This window comes from Myotis daubentonii, chromosome 3, assembly GCF_963259705.1.
Source record: "Myotis daubentonii chromosome 3, mMyoDau2.1, whole genome shotgun sequence".
NCBI classification, from domain to species: Eukaryota; Metazoa; Chordata; class Mammalia; order Chiroptera; family Vespertilionidae; genus Myotis; species Myotis daubentonii.
The window spans coordinates 1,727,191-1,746,527 of NC_081842.1; positions in this window are offsets into that span (position 1 = coordinate 1,727,191).

The following is a 19,337-nucleotide window of genomic DNA, read 5'->3' on the forward strand; positions in this document are numbered from 1 at the left end:
CCCCCCTCGCCCCTGCACAAGCAGCCTGGGTGCTTTCCTTCCCGACCTCAGCTCCCTTGGGCGCCTGCTCCGTGCGCCGGACTCCACGGCTCTCCTCGTGCAAATACTTCTCTTCCTACGGGATCAGCTCTTCCTACGGAGACTCCGGCCCCACCGCCTGCCTCCTAGGCTTCTGCGTCTGAGTTGGAGCCCAGCCAACATTCCGTCGGGAACCCTTCGGTTTTCGTGTTTCCAATAAGCTTTCTCCGGCTTTTTCCAAAATGGACCGGGGAGCGAACTATTTAGTAAATTCATCTCTGATGCCCGAGAAGCGCCCTGTTCCGCAGCAGCAGCGACAACGCCAGCAAGAGGCAGCGCGTGCCCCCCCCCCACCCCCAGGCGCTCACAGCAGCACGGCCACACGGACACTGGGCATGGCTGGGCTGCTTTCCTGGGGGAGGAAGTCGGGAGCATTGGGTCCCCCCTGAGGGCAAAGAAACGCGGGAAGGGGAAGGTGACTGCTCACGCAAAGGGTGCCCGGGCTCCGGCCCCCGTGGCTGGTCCCCCTGGGCGCGGGGTCCCGCCGAGGGGCCTGCGAGGGAAGGAGCCGTCATCGGGGAAGACGAAGAAGACGGTGGTGGAGCCGATATCCTGGCTTAGAAAGAAAAGGTCTTGAGCAGGAGGGAGTGGAGAGGGAGACTGGCCACAGCGGGTGTAAATGGAACATCTGTCCGCGGTGCCCGCCGCCCCGCCCTGAAAACGTCCCGACCACCGACCGCCGGCGAGGACGGCTGCGGGGAGGGAACGGACGAAGAGGACACATTTCCTTTCCCTCCAGTGGGAAGAGGAGGCTGTGCCCAGTTTTTGTAACTTTGGGGCTCTGGAGTTTGCGTATGAAAAGTGACTATGAATTTTATAGAATGAAAGTACATCATCCACTCTGAAACCTGCCCCAAAGACCCCCGCCCCCCCCCCCCCTGTGTAGAGGCCTCGTGTCTGTGTCCGTGACCAGGCCTGGCGCATCCCTGGGAGGGCCCCTAGCGTTTGCCCGAAGCTCCATGGCAGCAGGGCTGCCTTTTTGGTTGCTCCTCACCCGAGGGCATTTTTCCGTGGATTTTTAGGGAGAATGGAAGAGAGAGGGAAAGACAGAGAGAAACATGGATGTGGAAGAGACACACCGATTGGTTGCCTCCTGCACATGCGCCCTGACCTGTGCCCTTGACCAGAATCGAACCTGGGACCCTTCGGTCCACAGGCCGACGTTCTGTCCACGGAGCCACACTTGCCGGGCAGGACTATCTGTTCTTAACTCTGCAGCTGACCCTTGAAGCAGCTAATAAACGATTCAGTGGATTCGCCACTAGAGGGAGACAGTTACCCTGTTTAGACTCACAACCAGCTGGTGTTTTAGAAATGGATTCCTACCGTGAAGGCGGGCTGACGCTGTTACATCGGTTGGAGTTGCTAGATTTCGCCAATAAAAATGCTGGACACCCAGTTACATTTGAATTAAATTTGAATTTCAGGTCAACAAGAATCTTTGTAGCTGGAGTGTGTGCCCAATATTGCATGGGACATATTTACAATAAAAATATTTTTTGTTGTCGAATGCTTTGAATATTCCGGCATTTACTTGTGGAAAGAGATGATTGTGAATTTGCTAGTATAGGAGTATATCATTCCCTCTTTGAAATCTCAGTGATTTCTACCACATCAACACGTAGGATCATGTGCTCCACCTGTGATTTCAGATAAACACCCACCTCTGGTGTACGTCCCTGCAATATTGGGGCCGTGCTGACAGGGAGGTATTATTATTCATTGTTTGCCTGGGGTCCGCACGCAGCTGGGCGTCCTGCGTTTTCATTGCAAACCTCGAGACGTTCAGCTGCGAAAGGACTATGGGCCCTCCCAGGCCCACAGGCCCACAGACCAATGTGCAGAACGCCCGACAGACTTGCACCAGCGGCATCACCATGACGTGTTGCACTCGCCGCGGAAAACAATGGTTACAAAATTCAGGGAGCGTGATCGTCCGTACGGAAAACTACAATGATTAATACAGAACAATACAGAATAAACTGTTTCACCTACTCACAGCTGGAAACCCGCCTGTGCCCCGCCCTCTACAGCCAGAAAAGTAAATTCGAATCTAACTCGGTCCCCAGGAGAAGGCTGGGGCGTCTCCACCGGGGGCGCGGCTCCCCGAGGGTCTGCCCTGCTGCCGCCTCCGGCCGCTTCTCACCGCTCAGCTCACAGGTCGGTCACCGCGGTCCCTCTGAGCTGGTGAGACCCAGATGTGGTAGGAACTGCGGAGAAGCCCCAGCCGGTGTGGCTCAGTGGATAGAGCGCCGGCCTGTGGACTGAAGGGTCCCGGGTTCGATGCCCGTCAGGGCACATGCCTGGGTTGCAGGCTTGATCCCCAGGAGGGGGTGTGCAGGAGGCAGCCAGTCAATGATTCTCTCATTAGTGATGTTTCTCTCTCTCTCCCTCTCCCTTCTTCTCTGTGTGAAATCAATAAAAATATACTTTTAAAAAAAGAAAAGAACTGCGGAGAAAATGGCCCGGGAGTTGGTCCAGGCTCCTGAGGGGTCTCTGAGGAGGCACAGCAGGGTCCCCATGGTGGGGGGGGGACCATGTACAAGTCGCCTGAGGCAGGGAAGAGTCTTGAGAAACAAGGGGGGCAGTGCAGCTGGAGGTTGGCGAGTGAGGAGCCGCACAGGCGGCGAGGGAGCCGGAGCAGACACAGCCCGCGGCCAGGTGCAGGGGGGCTCGGACAGTGGCTGGTCGCCGAGTCCCAGTGCTGCCGGCTCTCAGCCTCGCCCCCCCCGGGGAGGAGAGGGCAGGTCTCCCCGGGAGCAAGGAGCCCCAGGTGGGCACGGCCAGAGGGCGAGGGCGAGGGAGACTCAGGCCTGCTGTGCCCGCTGCCCGCGCTCCCCCCACGCCATGCGCTCAGCAAGGGCAGCACCCGCAGGAGGGCCGCCCAGCCCTGAGCAGGCGGCCCAGCACAGGCAAGCGACCCGCCCAGCACATACAAGCGACCCGCCCAGCACAGGCAAGCGACCCGCCCAGCACAGGCAAGCGACCCGCCCAGCACATGCAAGCGACCCGCCCAGCACAGGCAAGCGACCCGCCCAGCACATGCAAGCGACCCGCCCAGCACAGGCAAGCGACCGGGGCCTCGGATGAGCCCTCCAAGTGAGACGTGTGAGACACGCAGTTCCGTGGTTTGTAGAGAAGGGACGTGTGGGAGAGTTGTAGAATATACCGAACAAAGAATTTGCCTATAACTGGGGGAAAGTTATTTTTCTCTGGATCTTATAAAAGGGCTTACGAATGTTGCATGAGGCCCCCGAGTTCACTAGTTAAATTGAGGTGAAAAGAAAACACTCAAGTCTTTGCCCATCTTTCCCACACGCATGGATGACTAGGCCAGTCCGTGCTCTGTGGAAAGAGGAATCCTCGCAGGCCAGGCATCGCCTGTTCCCTGGGCTCCGGGGACAAGGGAGGGAGCGTGGCCTCCTTCCACGCGCGCAGCTGCAGGTGGTGCTGTGCAGTCCGGCCGCTCCCTGGGCTGAGGCCCTGCGGTGAGTCATCCGTCCTGGTCGCAGCCCAACCTGTGCCGCTGGCTTCCCCGCTTGTTCGAGAGGCGAGAGTAAGGGGTGAGGCAGAGTTCTAAGAATCATCTCAGCCGGCAGGGTGCGGGGCAGCGATGGTGCCCTGGGCCAGGCCTGTCCCCTCTCAGGCCCAGCTCAGCCCAGACTCAGGACCTCTCCTCCCCAGGCTCCCAGGCCGTCCCTGGGGGCGTGGAGCTGCCTTCCCGGGACTCCATCCCCGTGACGCCTGCTCCTTCGGAGACACGGTTGCAGCAGAGAAGGCGGCGGCTCCGTGTTTGCTCGCCTGCTTCCGTCTTGCTTAGGGAAACCAGCAACCAGACCTACCTGGGTCAGGCCATGGCGACCAGCCCGAGTTCTTTCGCTTGCCTCTCCTCATCGCTCAAAATGAGATGTTGACAAATAGAACCTCAAGAAACCCCCTGCATAGCCACACGCTGAGAACGTGTTTTGAAGGACTGGTATCAAACACAGCATGATCTCTGACCACAAGAGAGTGAAATTGGAAAGCGATTCACAGAAGGACAGTTGGGACAGTCACACATCTGGGGAAATTAAACAGCGTGCCCATGAGCAGCAGATGGGTCCAAGAAGAAGTCGCAAGGGGAGTGAAAACCCTTAAAGACGTTTCAAAAGGAAAGCACCACACACCCAAACCATGGGATGCAGCTAAAGCTGTGCTCAGAGGGAAATTTATAGCTGTCAGTGACTATATGAAGAAAGAAGCAGGATCTCAAATCAACATCTCAAACTTCCCCTCTAAGAAACTAGAAAAAAGAAGATCAAACTAAACTCAAAGAAGCAGAAGGAATATTAGAGGGGAAATAAATGAAATCGAGAATAGAAAAACAATAAGGAAGAGCAGTGAAACCAAAGGCTTGTTCTTTGAAAAGATCAAGAAAACTGACGAACCTTTAGCCAGACTGGCCAAGAAAAAAAGAAAGACTGAAATTACTAAAATCAGGAAAGAGGCGACATTACTCTCAAACTTACAGACATAAAAGGGCTCTGAAGGAATGCTGGGAGCAAGTGCACGCCAAACTGTTAGATAACCTCGATGAAGTGGATAAATTCCTACAACACAACGACAGACACGGGTTCAAGAAGAAACAGAAGGTCTGACCAGACCTGCAGCCTGTAGAGATCGGATTCATAATCCAACCAATGCCAACCCAGCGTCCCCAGCGCAAAGGCCTGGGCCTGAGGCGCTCCGTCAGCTGGGGTCCAACGGAGCAGCAGAACCGCCGCGAGCGACAGGCACAGGACAAGGTTCTGCGGAGGCAGAAGCAAAACTCCAAAAACTGATTCAAGAAAAAACAGAAAAGCTGACTAGACCCGGGCCTGTGTCCTTGACCAGAATCGAACCCAGGACCCTTCAGTCTGCAGGCCGACACTCTACCATCATGGAGGTTTCTCTCTCTCTCTTTCCCTCACCCTTCCTCTCTGAAATAAAAAAAAAAAAAAAAAAAAAATTAAAAAAGAAGAAGTTAAAAGAGACAGAAAGAGTGACTGTTGGAGGGGCGGACGGGAGGGCGGGGGCAACTGCTGTTCCACAGACTGAGTTTCAGTTCTGCTCGGGGAGGAAGCCCGGAGCCTGTCTTCATCGGAGCAGTACGCACGGTGGCACCGGGCTGGGCCCTGACGAAGCAGAAGATGGTCCATCTATGCCGGGTGCTTTTCACCACGTTTTCTAGAAGGAATTGCCTACTGTGCGCTTTTTAAGTCTGTCATTCATTGTGAAGCATAGTAACCTCCATCTTGGGTAAAAACTGCCGTTTAAAATTTAACCCTGCTGTTCTGGCTTCTGTAAACGCTTGCTTGCTTAAATAATAGGCCAGGCCTGGAGAGATTATGGTCTCACGGCCCTGTCCCAGCACGCAGGCCTTCTTTCTCAGAGGGCCTGGAAGTCTCGTCCCAAATTTGGAAGACAAAGAGCTGCAAAATGTACAAATTAGGGAGACTTCCACCACATGGGGCCCCAGAATTGGAGAAGCAAGAGTTCCTCTGGGCCCGCGAGCGCGAGCGAGAACAAACAGGACTCCAAATACACTGGGCGTAGTGATCGAGGCGCCTTCTGAGTTACAATATAGCAGTTGCTTTGGGAAGAGAAGACTGGGCTCTGTGCGTGTGTGTAGCTTGTACCCAGAGGCGTGGGCAGCCTGGCCGTCTGCGGGCCGTGTTCCGGCTCTTCCCGTGGAAACGCGGACCTCCACGTCCTCGCGCGTGTGTTCGCGGGAGATGCTGTGTTTCCTTTCTTCCTGACGGCGCGAGCGGATCAGGGTCTCTCACCGAAAACGCGGGGCACGCGCCGGAGTCACACACACCGAGTCCGAGGGGGCTGGAGGGAGGCACGCAGTCCAGGTTCAAGGCCAAGGAGTGGGAGAGGCGCCGTGTTTTCATAACAAAGGAACGCAGGGCCCTGACAGCCCAGCTTCAGCCTGGGCTCCTGGGCGTTATTTCCTCCTTCCTCCAGCCTGTTCTCCCACCCATCCCCCCCTCACCCCCGCCCCCATTATCCTAGCCGCCCAGAGTTCAAGGCCAGAGGGTTTTATCACACGCTTGTATCGCAGGCAATCGCTCTTGAAAGCAAGCACGCATTAGTCACAGGGCTGTGGCTGCCGTTACTGTCAAGCAAGTACTTCCTCGTTGCTCTGAGCCCTGAGGGCCGCCCCGTGAGGAGGAGGGCGGGAGTCGCCTGTCCTTTCTGGACAGGGCCTTGCACGGCCCCTAAAAGAACACACAGTCCTGGACTCCCGCGCATTCTCATGACATCGAAAACCTGTCCTGAGGAGTTTAAATACTCGTAGCTGCAAAGGATGTACTTACTCCCCAGTCGGTTGTAAGTGTTAACATTGAAAATAAACGCTCTTTATCACTCATAAATGTCTCCAGTGTATACATTTATGTTTTTAAAAAATATATATTTTTTTACTTCAGGGAGGAAGGGAAAGGGAGAGTTAGAAACATCAATGATGAGAGAGAATCATTGGCCGGCTGCCGCCTACATGCCCCACACTGGGGCTCAATCCCGCAAGCGGGCATTGAACCATGTGCCCTGACCGGGAATCAAACCGTGACCTCCTGGTTCATAGGTCCACGCTCAACCACTGTGCCACCCGGCCAGGCTTGATTTAAACAAGCAAACTTCAGAGAAAGAGAGAAGGGAATTTATGACATTCACGAGACAGTTAAAAATTTAGGCTCTAACTGCACTTTTATAATATGAACTAGGGGCCAGGTGCACGAAATTCGTGCACTGGGTGGTGGGGGGGGAGTGTCCCTCAGCCCAACCTGCCCCCTCTCACATACTGGGAGCCCTCAGGTGTTGACCCCCATCACCCTCCAATCGCAGGATTGGCCCCTTGCCCAGGCCTGACGCCTCTGGCCTAGGCGTCTGGCCCGGGCAGCGGGGACCTGCAGTGGCAGCGGGGGGCGCCGCGATCGCATGGGCTCCGCCCCTGCCCCTGCAGGACGCCTCTGGCCTAGACGTCCGGCCCGGGCAGCGGGGACCCACAGCTGCAGCGGCCCCGTGATCATGGGCTCCGCTTTAGGCCCAGGCAAGGGACCCCTAGCTCCTGGGACTGCCAGCTTCGACCGTGCCCAGCTCCCATCGCTGGCTCCACCCCTACTTCCTGCTATCACTGGCCAGGGCGGAAAAGGCGCCTGATTCTCCGATCATGGCTGGGGGGGCAGGGCAAAGGCGGCCCCAGGGCCGCCTTTGCCCTGCCCCCCAGCTCTTAGCTCCCCCCTGGGTTTCCGATCACTGTCAGTGGCAGGGGGCTTCTTCCTGCTTTCCCTTTCGCCTCCCTGCATTGTGCCTACATATGCAAATTAACCGCCATCTTGTTGGCAGTTAACTGCCAATCTTAGTTGGCAGTTAATTTGCATATAGCCCTGATTAGCCAATGAAAAGGGTATCGTCGTACGCCAATTACCATTTTTGTCTTTTATTAGTGTAGATTGCTCCTGGCCGGGTGTACTCAGTTGCTTAGAGCAGCCAATACACTAAGGTTGCGGGTTCGATCCCCAGTCAGGGCCCATACAGGAATCAACCAATGAATGCACAGATAAGTGGAACCACAAATCGATGTCTCTCTATCTCTCTCTCACTCACTCTCTCTTTCCTCCCTCCCTCAAATCTCTACAATAATAAAAGCATGATATGCTAATTAGGCCGGATGTCCTCCTGGACGACTTTCCAGATGAAGCTGTGGCGGCCGAGCCCCTTGCACGAATTTTTCATGCTTCGGGCCTCTAGAGAATAAATAAAAACGTATTTTTAAAAAGACTATACTATGAATGTTTTATTTATTTTAGGTAATGGTTCCTTGTATGTTGAAGACACAGAAACGTCTATAGATGACATAATGTGGTAGCTGGGATTTAATTCACAGTCACACCATGAGTGGGAGTGGGAGGGGTGCCCCCAGGCGCATTCCCTCCCCTGCTGTGCTGCCAGGAGGCACCGCCCACACCAGGGTCCTGTCCACGCAGCGGCTGACCCCCCGGGACACCCCTGAGGCCCTCCCACCACAGGGCCCCCTTTCGCAAAGGGAGCCGACCCTGAGCGCATTCCCATGCCAGAGCCGCACCCCGGGACCCCGCTCCGCAGCTGGAGGAAGCAAGCTGGCCAATGGGGCGACCATTCTTTATTTTATTTTATTTTTTAATGTTTTTATTGATTTCAGAGAAGAGAGAGAGAGAGAGAGAAACATCACTGATGCGAGAGAATCATTGACTGGCTGCCTCCTGCACGCCCCACACTGGGGATCAAGCCCCCAACCTGGGTATGTGCCCCTGACTGGAATCCAACCCGGGACCCTTCAGTCTGCAGGCCGACGCTCTATCCACTGAGCCACACCAGCTAGGGCTGGGATGACCGTTCTTGAAGCGGGGTGCGGGGGGCCGAGTTCAAGGATGTCCGGGAGCTCTCACACCGGGGGCCGTGCCCTGCGATGCGCAGCCTGAGGCCATGTGGGTTTCACTCGGCCGTTAGGCTCTCTCCTAACCCCGTTGACCTTGAGATGGGGCGCCCGCTGGGCCTGGGCTTTGCGAGCAGGGAGTTTCCTCTGGCTCATCACAGAAGAGGAAGTCAGCCAGGGGCCCGCACCCCGAGACCGGCCTGAGGGTGGAGGGAGCCTCGCGTCCTCAGCTCGGGGGCCTGAACCCGCCAGCATCCAGGAGGACCCTCCAGGAGGAGCTCCCTCCCCCCGGAGCCTCGGACAGGAGCGCGGCCCCCCGCACCTCGATTTCAACGTGACCAGCGCTGAGCAGAGAGCCAGCCTCAGGCTCAGAAACGGGAAGAAGTGATCTTAAACGGCCGGCTCCTCGCAGGGCTCAGGGACGCGTGTGCCCTGAGCGAGACGTGCGAGACGTGTTCCTTCGACGTCATTCAAACCCTAACGGCGGAGAAATGCTCGCTGGGGGTGGCTTGTTTGTTGCTTGTTTGTTTTTAGAGAGAGGAACTGGTAAAGGGCGCCTTTCTCTCACATTTGTTCTCTCCAACTAAACCAGGGCTGTGCCCTGAGGCTTCCTCTGGCCGCGTCCCAGCTGCCTGGCACCCACTTCCTGTAGCTCACATCTTCCTGGCGACAGATTGTCAAGAAGAAATACGTGAGCAGAAGTTCACCAGGTCCTCCTCCTCCTGTCCTTTCAGGGAAAGGAGGCTGAAAACCAAGGCCAGGAGCTTCCTTCACCCCCCAGACCGGTGGGTGCTGGCCGCACGCTCACCCCCGAGGTCAAGGTCGGCCGCGTGGCCCCGCCTGGACCCCGCGCTGGTGCCGGGTCAGTGTGAGCCAGTCCCCGAGGGGAAGTGTCGTTTCTCGGATTCTCGGGGGGGCTGTTGACCCGCTGGCCTGTCACCCCACTTCCTCAAATGTGTGCTGTCCATGCAGAGTTACCGGACTCTGCTCAGACTTCCGCTAACGGGCCCGCGGCTCTCCGAGTGCGGAACTTGCGGAGCTCAGCTGCGGGGGGGGGGGGGGACGGGGGGGCGGGGGGGGGGGGTCGGACAGGCCACTGCGCGACCCTCGGCCTGGGCACCGGGCTCTCAGAGTTGCTATCGGGCACTCGCTCTCCCGGACGTGGCCAGCATTCCGCTGCAGCCAGGCCCCGGGGAGCATGTCCCCCTCCTCTCGCCCCTCTTCAGCCTAAGGGACCCCACGAGACGTGCAGCCAGGGGAGCAGTGGGCAGTGGCAGCTGGTCCGGGCCTACCCCTCGGCCCTGTCCCCACGGCCCCTCTTCTCTGACTTCCCAGGGAGCCGAGCCGCCCAGCCTGGGCTCCTGTGGCTTCTGTGCGCTTCCTCGTGGCGCGGTCCTGGGCGTGTTGTTCTGGGCAAAGTAGGATAGTGAGGCCTCTAGTTATAAGAACCACGAGTCACGCCCTGTCAACCGTGCTTGCCTTGCTCTGACTGAAGAAAGCACCTTCTAACCTGGCTGGGAGCCTCCCGTCCCCCGGGTCCCAGGAGCCAACCTTGGACCTGGCAGTCCACCTTGACAGGCGGTCCATCACCTGGAAAGGTGAACAACCTTGCTGCCCAATGGAGCCCCGCCCAGCCTGCCTGCTCCCCAGGCCTGCGATTCCTACTTCTCCCCAATAGAAGCAGCGGCTTCTGGGGGGCGGGGCAGATGTTTGTGGGTGACCTGCTGCGCTCCCAGCTGCCGGCAGGACGGGAATCAACGCTCATAGGATCCAACCCCGTCTCTGCCGCATCGGCTCGGGGAGTGACAGGCAGCCCGACCCCTGCGTCGCCTGGTTTCATGTTTGCTGCAGCCAGTAAATTCTTGCTTAAAAAAGACGGGGCTTCAAGGCCCGAGTCGGGGTCCAGTCCCCACGCCGCCCCTGTGGCCGTGCGAGGCGGGCAGCACGCCGTCCGGGGCGGCAGAGGGCTGCACGTGAAATGGCACGCTCACCCGGGCCACAGGGATGTCGCTGGGGTAAGCCGTTCCCACAGCCGTTCCTGGTGCCAGGATTCTCTAGGAGATTCTAGAATCCTGAGCTTCAGACACAATATCTTTTTAAAAATGTCTCCCGTCATAAAATGAAGGAGGCTGCCCGGCCTGCGTGGCTCAGTGGTTGAGCGTCGACCCATGAACCGGTTACGTTTTGATTCCCGGCCAGGGCTCAAGCTCAGGTTGCGGCTCCATCCCCAGGAGGCGGCGAGCAGGAGGCAGCGGAGCAATGATGCTCCCTCATCAATGATGTTTCCCTCTCCCTCTCCCTTCCTCTCTGAAATCAAGACAAATATATACATTTTTTAAAATAAGTAAAATGAGAGAGACTGGTGCTGGTTTGAAATCAAACCCACATTGCCATCCTCAGACGTCCCGTTGCAATAAACAAACTCCTTCCTTACCGGTGCCAAGACCCGACTCTGACCCTGCCCCCCCCCCCCCCATGTCTCTCTCTCCATCAGGAAACCCGCCCGCACTACCACCCCAGCCCTCGAGTCTGACCACTTTTACCACCTCCACGCCACACTGCCGCCTCATCCAAGCCGCCGTCACCTCTTGGTAGATGGTTGCAATTGCTTACCAGCTGGCTGGCCTTCCGCCCTGCCCCTGCTCAGTCATTTTAGGTGACCCTTCAGTAACGGAAGCCAGATCCCAATACGCCAGCCCCAAGCCCTCCTGTGGCTTCCTTCTCAAAGCAAAACCCCAAACCCTTCCAGGGCCTGTGAGGCACCTCCTCACGCTCTGAGCCCATCCCCGGGCCTGGCTCCTTCCCCTCCAGCACCTGGCCTCCGGCTGCTCCTCACGCACATCAGGCACCTTCCCGCCGCAGGGCCTTTGCACTGGCCAGGTGCGCTGCCTGGAGCGCACTTCCCCCTCCTCGTCCCCGTGGCTCCGCTGGCCTCTCCCTTCAGGTTTGTATGCAAAGGAGATTTTCTCGGGGAGGCCGGTCATGCTCGCTCTCTCTTAAATCGCATCCCCCCACACACACACACACACAAATTTTTTTTACCATCTTTCCCTGATTTATTTTTCTCTCTCTGAAAAAACAAAACAAAACAAAAAAAGTTTGCATTTATGCATCTTGTATATTTTCTGTCTCCCCAGCCAGAATGTTAAGCTTTTCATGAGCAGGAATTTTTGTGTGTTTTTTTCTTTTAATCTCTTTGAGTCCGTAGCCCCAGTGCTTAGAAAGTGCCTGGCACACAGTAGGAGCTCACTAACAATCAATGGCTAAATGAATGAATGAGTAAACAAATGAATGACTTATTCACCAAATTACAAAGTGGTAAGGAAGCGGGAAGTGTTAAGCCTGTGGGATGGCTCAGCATGACGCTCCCTGGAGTCAGGTAGAAGGGGTACGGCAGGTCGGCAGGTCGGCAGGTCGGCAGGTCGGCAGGTCAGCAGGTCGGCAGGTCGGGGACTTCCGTGTACTACCCGCCTGTGAAAACTGGAGCACACGTGGGCGGCTTGGCCTCTGTCGACCTCCCGACCTCATCACTGACAAAAATAAGCTCACGTTACTAAAATTTAAACTTTGACTCCGCAATCTGAGTGTTGTGAACTGAATGTCTGTGTCCCCCCAAATTCACAGATTGAAGCCATATTCCCCATGTGATACATGAGGAGGCGGGCTTTTAGCAGATAATTAGGGTTACACGAGGTCATGAGGGTGGAGCTCTCACAAATGGGATTAGTGCCCTCATAAGGGTCACCCGAGACCTTGCTCCCCACTTTGCTCTCTGCCAGGTGAGGACATGGTGGAATTTTGAGTCTGTAACCAGAAGGACTTCTGACCTCCAGAACTGCGAGCTTTCATAAACACACTCTCACAAGCCACCTGGAATCCGGCTGGGAAAGCTTTCCTACACGCAGTTAAGAATCCACACTCTGCCCAGCCGGTGTGGCTCAGTGGTTGAGGGGTGACCCAGGACCCAAGAGGTCAGTGGATCCATTCCTGGTAGGGCACATGCCAGGGGTGCAGGCGCCATCCCCAGTGGGAGTATGCAGGAGCAGCCAATGTTCCTCTCTCTCTCTCTCTCTCTCTCTCTCTCTCCCTTCCTCTCTCTGAAATCAATAAAAAATATATTTTTTAAAAAAATAAATAAATTAAGCCCTAGCCAGTTTTGCTCAGTGAATAGAGCATTGGCCTGCAGACTGAAAGGTCCCGGTTCCATTCCAGTCAAGGGCGCATGCCTGGGTTGCTGGCTTGATCCCCAGTGTGGGGTGTGTGGGAGGCAGCTGATCAATGATTCTCTCTCATCATTGATGTTTCACTTGCTCTCTCCCTCTCCCCGCCTCTCTGAAATCAATTTAAAAATATCCTACTAGCCAAAACCGGTTTGGCTCAGTGGATAGAGCGTCGGCCTGCGGACTGAAGGGTCCCGGGTTCGATTCCGGTCAAGGGCATGTACCTGGGTTGCGGGCATATCCCCAGTAGGAGATGTGCAGGAGGCAGCTGATCGATGTTTCTCTCTCATCGATGTTTCTAACTCTCTATCTCTCTCCCTTCCTCTCTGTAAAAAATCAATAAAATATATTAAAAAAAAATATCCTACTATATAGAAACCTAGGGTCTATAACATCCAAAACGACCGAAGGCTACACCAACAAGAAGTCAGTGCTGGGTTGCCATGGCGACCCAGCACTGACTGCTGAGGGGGCTGTGGATCTGGGCTGAAAAGAGGCCTGGAGAGAGAAGTAGGGTCTGATCCGTAGCCTCCGTGGCAACTGTTGATCAGCACTTGCCTCTTTCGCTCTGGGCCTGGCCAGCAACCTCACCTCTCTTTCTCTCGGGCCTCCACTGGGACTGCTGATCAGCCCCACCTCTCTGATTAGGCCCGTTGATAGACCTGGAGATGCTGACTGGCATAGAAACCGACCAATCAGAACCTAATCTGGGTGAACTGTGAAGGCAGAACCTAAGGTGGGGGCTGAGGAGGGGTTTTAAGGGCAGCAGCTGTTTGGTGTAAGGTGTAAGAAAGTGGTTCAATTTTTTAATGACTGGTTTGGCAGTATAGTGCATATGGCTGGCTATCAGTCCAGATATAGGGATTATGTATTTTTGTCTGCCAAGAGCATCTCCTCCTGCTAAAAAAGGCTTTTCTCCCCCATTTAAGCAATCCTATCCCATATAATCTATCTATACTAATAAAAGGGTAATATGCTAATTAGACCGGGTCAACCGGCCACCATCCAGATGTCCGACTTCCTTCCGGACAAAGCCATGGTGGTGGGGGCCAAGGCAGAGGCCGTTAGGGGTGATCAGGCGGTAGGGGAGGGCCACTGGGGGCGAGATTAGGCCAGCAGGGGAGGGCAGTTAGGGGTGATGAGGCAGGCAGGCAGGCAGAGGGGTTAGGGGTGATGAGGCAAGCAGGCAGAGGGGTTAGGGGTGATGAGGCAAGCAGGCAGAGGCAGTTAGGGGCTATCAGGCAGGCAGCCAGCGGTCCCAGATTGCAAGAGGGATGTCCGACCCTGTGGGATTTGGCCTAAACCCGCGGTGGGACATCCCCCAAGGGGTCCCTGATTGGAGAGGGTGCAGGCTGGGCTGAAGGAACTGCCCCCCCACTTTCTGTGCACGAATTTCATGCACCGGGCCAGTAGTGTGTGTGTGTGTGTGTGTGTGTGTGTGTGTGTGTGTGTCTATTTTAATTCCTTAAAAATAAATAAAATAAATAAACACAAATTTCCTTTGGCCCCACCACCTCCTCAGCTCACAGCCCTGCCACAAGCGCCTCCTCACACCCACTCACTGGGTAACCCTCATGGTCTGGAGCCGCCTCCCTGACACCTTCTCTGCGACCCCCTGCTGTCTGCAGCCCCCGCCTGGGCTCTGACCCAGCCTCCCGGTCCTTCCCCCGGCAGCGGGCAGGGGCGGACCCTGCTGACCAGCCCTCCTTCCGAGAACGGCTTAGGCCCCCCGGGCCACGGTCTCCGGTCCCCACGCCTCTCGCCGCTCCTCCTGTTGGTGACAAGGCCCCGAGGCAGCGTCTGTGTGCTCACGCCGCATCCTTCGGAAGCTCACGTCTTAGTTCCTGAGGACGATCGGCTGCTGTGGCCACTCGAGCTGTGTGTGCGTTTGCTGGGCGCTGCTCTCCGGGGGGACACGGAGGGTCCGTGGCCTGGCCGAGCCGCCGCCCGGGGGCACCGCGTGGGGTGCGCACCGGCTTCGAGGAACGGCTCCCGGGCGTCGGGTGTGGGGTGCTCGCTGTTGCTTTCCGCCCCGGCTGAGTAAGCTTTGATCCTGTGTGGTTATAGCATGATAACCACACATCCCCCTCGCCGCCAGCGGGAAACATGGAAGGGCTTTCACCGCGGGTAAAAGTGTCTTCTCACCTCGACCACAGCCTGCAGCGCGGGAGCAGGTGGCGGTCCCCGTGGGCGGCGCGTCCCAGGCCGGCGGGCTGTTGGCTGCGCAGGGCGCCGGGACCGTGGGCGCAACCTGCGCTCCCCACCCCTTCCCTGCCGGCTGACCGCTCAGGGGCGCCCGGGGGTGCGGCCTCGCCTGCCTGCGCCCCCTGGCCCGGCCCCAGCTGCGGTGGAGCTGCTTCTGGGAGGGCAGCCGGCCCAGCGGGCGACTGGGGCAGGGACTGGTCACCCGCACGAGTGTCCAGCAGCTGGTCAAGGCCAGGCTGCCCTCCGCTCTCCAGGGCGCAGCACAGGGCCTGACCCCTCCAGGGACCCGCCAGCCCAGGGCAGCCCAGGTCTCCTCGCCACCCTGACGGCTCCGGGTCAGGAGGGCATAGCAGCTCTTTCCTGGAGCCACCACGTGACCCCCATGTGAACCAGCGCGCCCTCTGCCACCAGCTGAGAGGCAGGCCCTGCGCCCGGAGTCATTGCTGAGGAAATTGCTGGCCCCCCTGGAGGGCCCCAGGCCCTGCTTGCCTCTGTTGGTGGTGAACCTGGCCTCGGAGTTACTGTGGAATATGTCCCTGGGGGCCCCAGGCCAGCCCAGGTCTTGGCACCTTCCCAGGGGTCCCTCCCTCTCCAGGTCGCTGAGAGTGAGTGTGGTGTGTGGCTTCTTGCCCAGGCCCAGGCCAGGCTCAGGCTGGGCAGTCAGCTGTGTCTGGAGAAGGCCCTGAAACTGGGTTCTACAAGCACGGGAGACACAACAGACCCCTTTCTATCTTGTCCCGGTTGTGGGTGGCTCCCACCACTGGGCCACACAGGCCAGAGCCCCGGTGTGGCTTTCCTGGCCTTCTCCGAGGGGTGAGGGTGCGCTGCCTCCTCACACTTCACAGGTGCTTGAGGGCCTGGGAGTTCCAATGTGTAGACTGTGGTTCCTTCTGAGGTGTAAGATGATGGGGAAATTTTTTTCTCTTTATTATTTTTCTGTAATTTATAGATTCCCCCCCAATGAGCAGGTGTCATTATTATAACAAGGAAAACAACAGTAAAGGAAGCTTGCATGTGTTTGTTAAGTGTACAAGTCCCAGGTCCATGAAAATTCTCCTTAAGTCAGACACTCGCCCGCAATCCAGGCGTGTGCCCTTGACCGGAATCGAACCCGGGGCCCGTCAGTCCGCAGGCCGACGCTCTCTCCATTGAGCCACACCAGCCAGGCCGTGCGGGGCGCTTCTGTGTCAGTGAGTGGGGATCCCGCTGACTTTTCCCAGGTCCTGCCCGCCAGCTCGCGGCCCAGGTGATGGACAGTGTCCCCCTCGCTCCCCAGCTCTGCCTGGAGGCGCAGGTCCGGCAGAGTCTTTTCAGAGGGACTGTGGGGCCAGAAAAAAAGTAGTTTGTGCAGAGGAGGGGTTCACGGAAGACACCCGCTGTCCCCACAGCCACCCCCTCCCCCGTGACCCCGCAGACCCCACATGCCCCTGCCTCCTGGCTCAGGGCTCCCGAGGCCCTACCCGCTCCTGGGGGACAGGTGTCGTCTGTCCTGATGGGTGACTCTGGGTGGGCTCCTGGTGGCCCTAGCCCAGGGATGGCGAACCTTCTGAGCTCAGCGTGTCAGCATTTTGAAAAACCCTAACTTAACTCTGGTGCCGTGTCACATAGAGAAAGTTTTTGATATTTGCAACCATAGTAAAAGATTTATATTTTTTATATTTATTTTATATATTTAAATGCCATTTAACAAAGAAAAATCAACCAAAAAAATGAGTTCGCGTGTGACCTCTGACACGCGTGTCATAGGTTCGCCATCACTGCCCTAGGGTGAGGCTGGTCCCACAATGTCAACCCCAGATTAGAACGGGGGACTCCATGGAGCAGGGGATCCGGCTGGAGGTTAATGGTTAACCTGCCTACGTGAGGCAGCTCCATGAACCCCACGGCGGGGGGAGGAGTCTGTCCACGCTGGCGAGCGCACCCACGCACTGGGAGCGGCGTGCCCCACCCACCCCGCAACCCCAGACCTCGCCCTGTGTGTCCATCAGGCTGTGCACCTGGATCCCTATCAGGTCTCAGCAAACGGTGGTGGTGAGTCACTGCTCCCAGTTCTGAGAACCGCTCCTGCAGATTCCCCAACCCCGGGAGGGTCATGGGAACCTCGATCTGTAGGCAAGTCAGACAGGATTGTGGGTGACCTGGCGACCTACTACTCGCGGTGGCTTCTGAAGTGGGGGTGGGTGGGGACAGTCTGGTGGACAGAGTCCGATTCACCCCAGATGGATGGGGTCAGGACTGAGTCAAAGTACAGGACACCTGCTCGGCCGGCGTGGCTCCGTGGCTGAGCGTGGACCTATGAACCAGGAGGTTGGGGTTTGATTCCCGGCCAGAGCACATGCCCAGGTTGCAGGCTCGATCCCTGGTGGGGGAGTGCAGGAGATAGCCAATTGATGTTTCTCTCTCACCAATGTTTCTATATCTCTATCCTTCTCCCTTCGTCTCTTTAAAATACATAAAAACATATTTTAAAATCTATAAAAAAATAGGAAAAGGAGGTGTGTCCATCGATAGATGAGTGGATGAAGGAAATGTGGTGTATATACGGACAGACCTCCAAGGTCTTGTGCTAAGTGAAACGAGTCAGATAAAGAAAAAGCAAATGCCGTGCAGCCTAACTTACATGTGAAATATTTTTTTAAAAGGATAAAACACAAAACAACAAACTCATAAAGAGATGGAGGGTGCAAAGTGGCCAAAGGAAGCCAGAAGGTACCAACGTCCAGCGACAAGATGCAGTGCCCTGGGCTGCAGAGCCCAGCATGGCGACCACAGTTAATGTTGATGGCTTGGTGACAGAGACGCGGGGATGAGTCGGACGACAGGATTCGGAGAAGCAGAGGGCTACCGCCCGCTCCGGCGAATAGCAAAGACCCCCTGATGCCTTCTGGCTTTTATTGTAGTGGGCACAGAAAACAGCAATGGGGTACAGCAAGGGACAATGATTAACAATGGGGTACAGCAAGGGACAATGATTAACAATGGGGTACAGCAAGGGACAATGATTAACAACCATGCTTTATGAAATCATCAAAGCTAAGTTATACATTACACTATTAATGTCCTATATTATACAAAGACTCTTTCCACCTGCAGCAGTGCACCCTCCCTGAACTTTCTATGCCCTCGTGGACTATCCATCACGTCAAGGAAAGTTCTGCCTCGGAAATAAGTCTCGCGTGCAAGACTTCATTCTGACGCAGCCCGCTTGCAGGCTCCTGCCTTCTCCGGGCAGACCGTCCTCTCTAGTTAACTTCTTTCCGCTTGACCGCTACAGTTAATAACTCTGTGTTGAATATTTAAAAGTTGCTAAGAGAGCGAATCTTACAAGTTCTCAGCAGGAAAAAAACTGTCACTGTTCATGGAGATGGATGTTAACTAGACTGGTTGTGAAGATCAGTTCATAATTCATAACTATTTTGAACCATTATGTTGCACACCCAAAAGCTACTATAATATGTCAATTACATCTCAATTTTTAAAAAAGAATAAAGGAGGCGTGATGACGGAAGCAGATCAGTGAGAGATTGAGAGCAGGCAGCCGCGTGAAGCTGGAAGAAGCCCCCACACACTCACACACAGTCACACTCACACACACACACTCACATAGTCTCACACACACTCTCACACAGTCACACACCGTCACACACACACACTCTGTCACACTCACACTCTCAGTCACACACACTCTCACAGTCACACACACACACAGTCATACACACTCACACACACTCTCATACACACACTGGCACAGTTACACACTCTCACACAGTCACATACACACTCACAGACACTCACACACACACAGTCACACACACTCTCACTCACACACTCTCACACACTCTCTCACACACACACACTCACACTCACACACTCACACACACACTCACACTCTCACAGTCTCTCACACATACACACTCACACACTCACACTCACACACTCTCACACAGACACACACACACACACTCACACTCTCTCACACTCACACACTCACACTCTCTCACACTCACACGGTAAGGAAGCAGGCAGCCTCCAGAGACAGGAAAAGGCCAGGAAACAGCCTCCCAGACCTGCAGGAGGAGCGCAGTCTGACCTGGGTTGCAAGAGGAGATGCTAAGTTTGTGCTCATGCGTGACAGCAGCTGCCAGAGAGCACGCCCAGGCCCAGGCAGGACACACGGGCTGGAGGGGCCCCTGAGTCCCCGGCTCCCGCCTGGTCCTGGCATCGCCGGGGGGCTTCGGGGAGGGAGTGAAGGCCCCAGCGGCCTGGACAGTTCCCAGAGCCCAGGGGAGGCCCGGGGGGCGGGGGGGTTAAACATCCGCTGTCCCTGCAGGTGGGACGCGGCCTACCACCAGACGCCATCTGACTCGAGGGTAAAACAGGAACTGAACCCCCCAGAG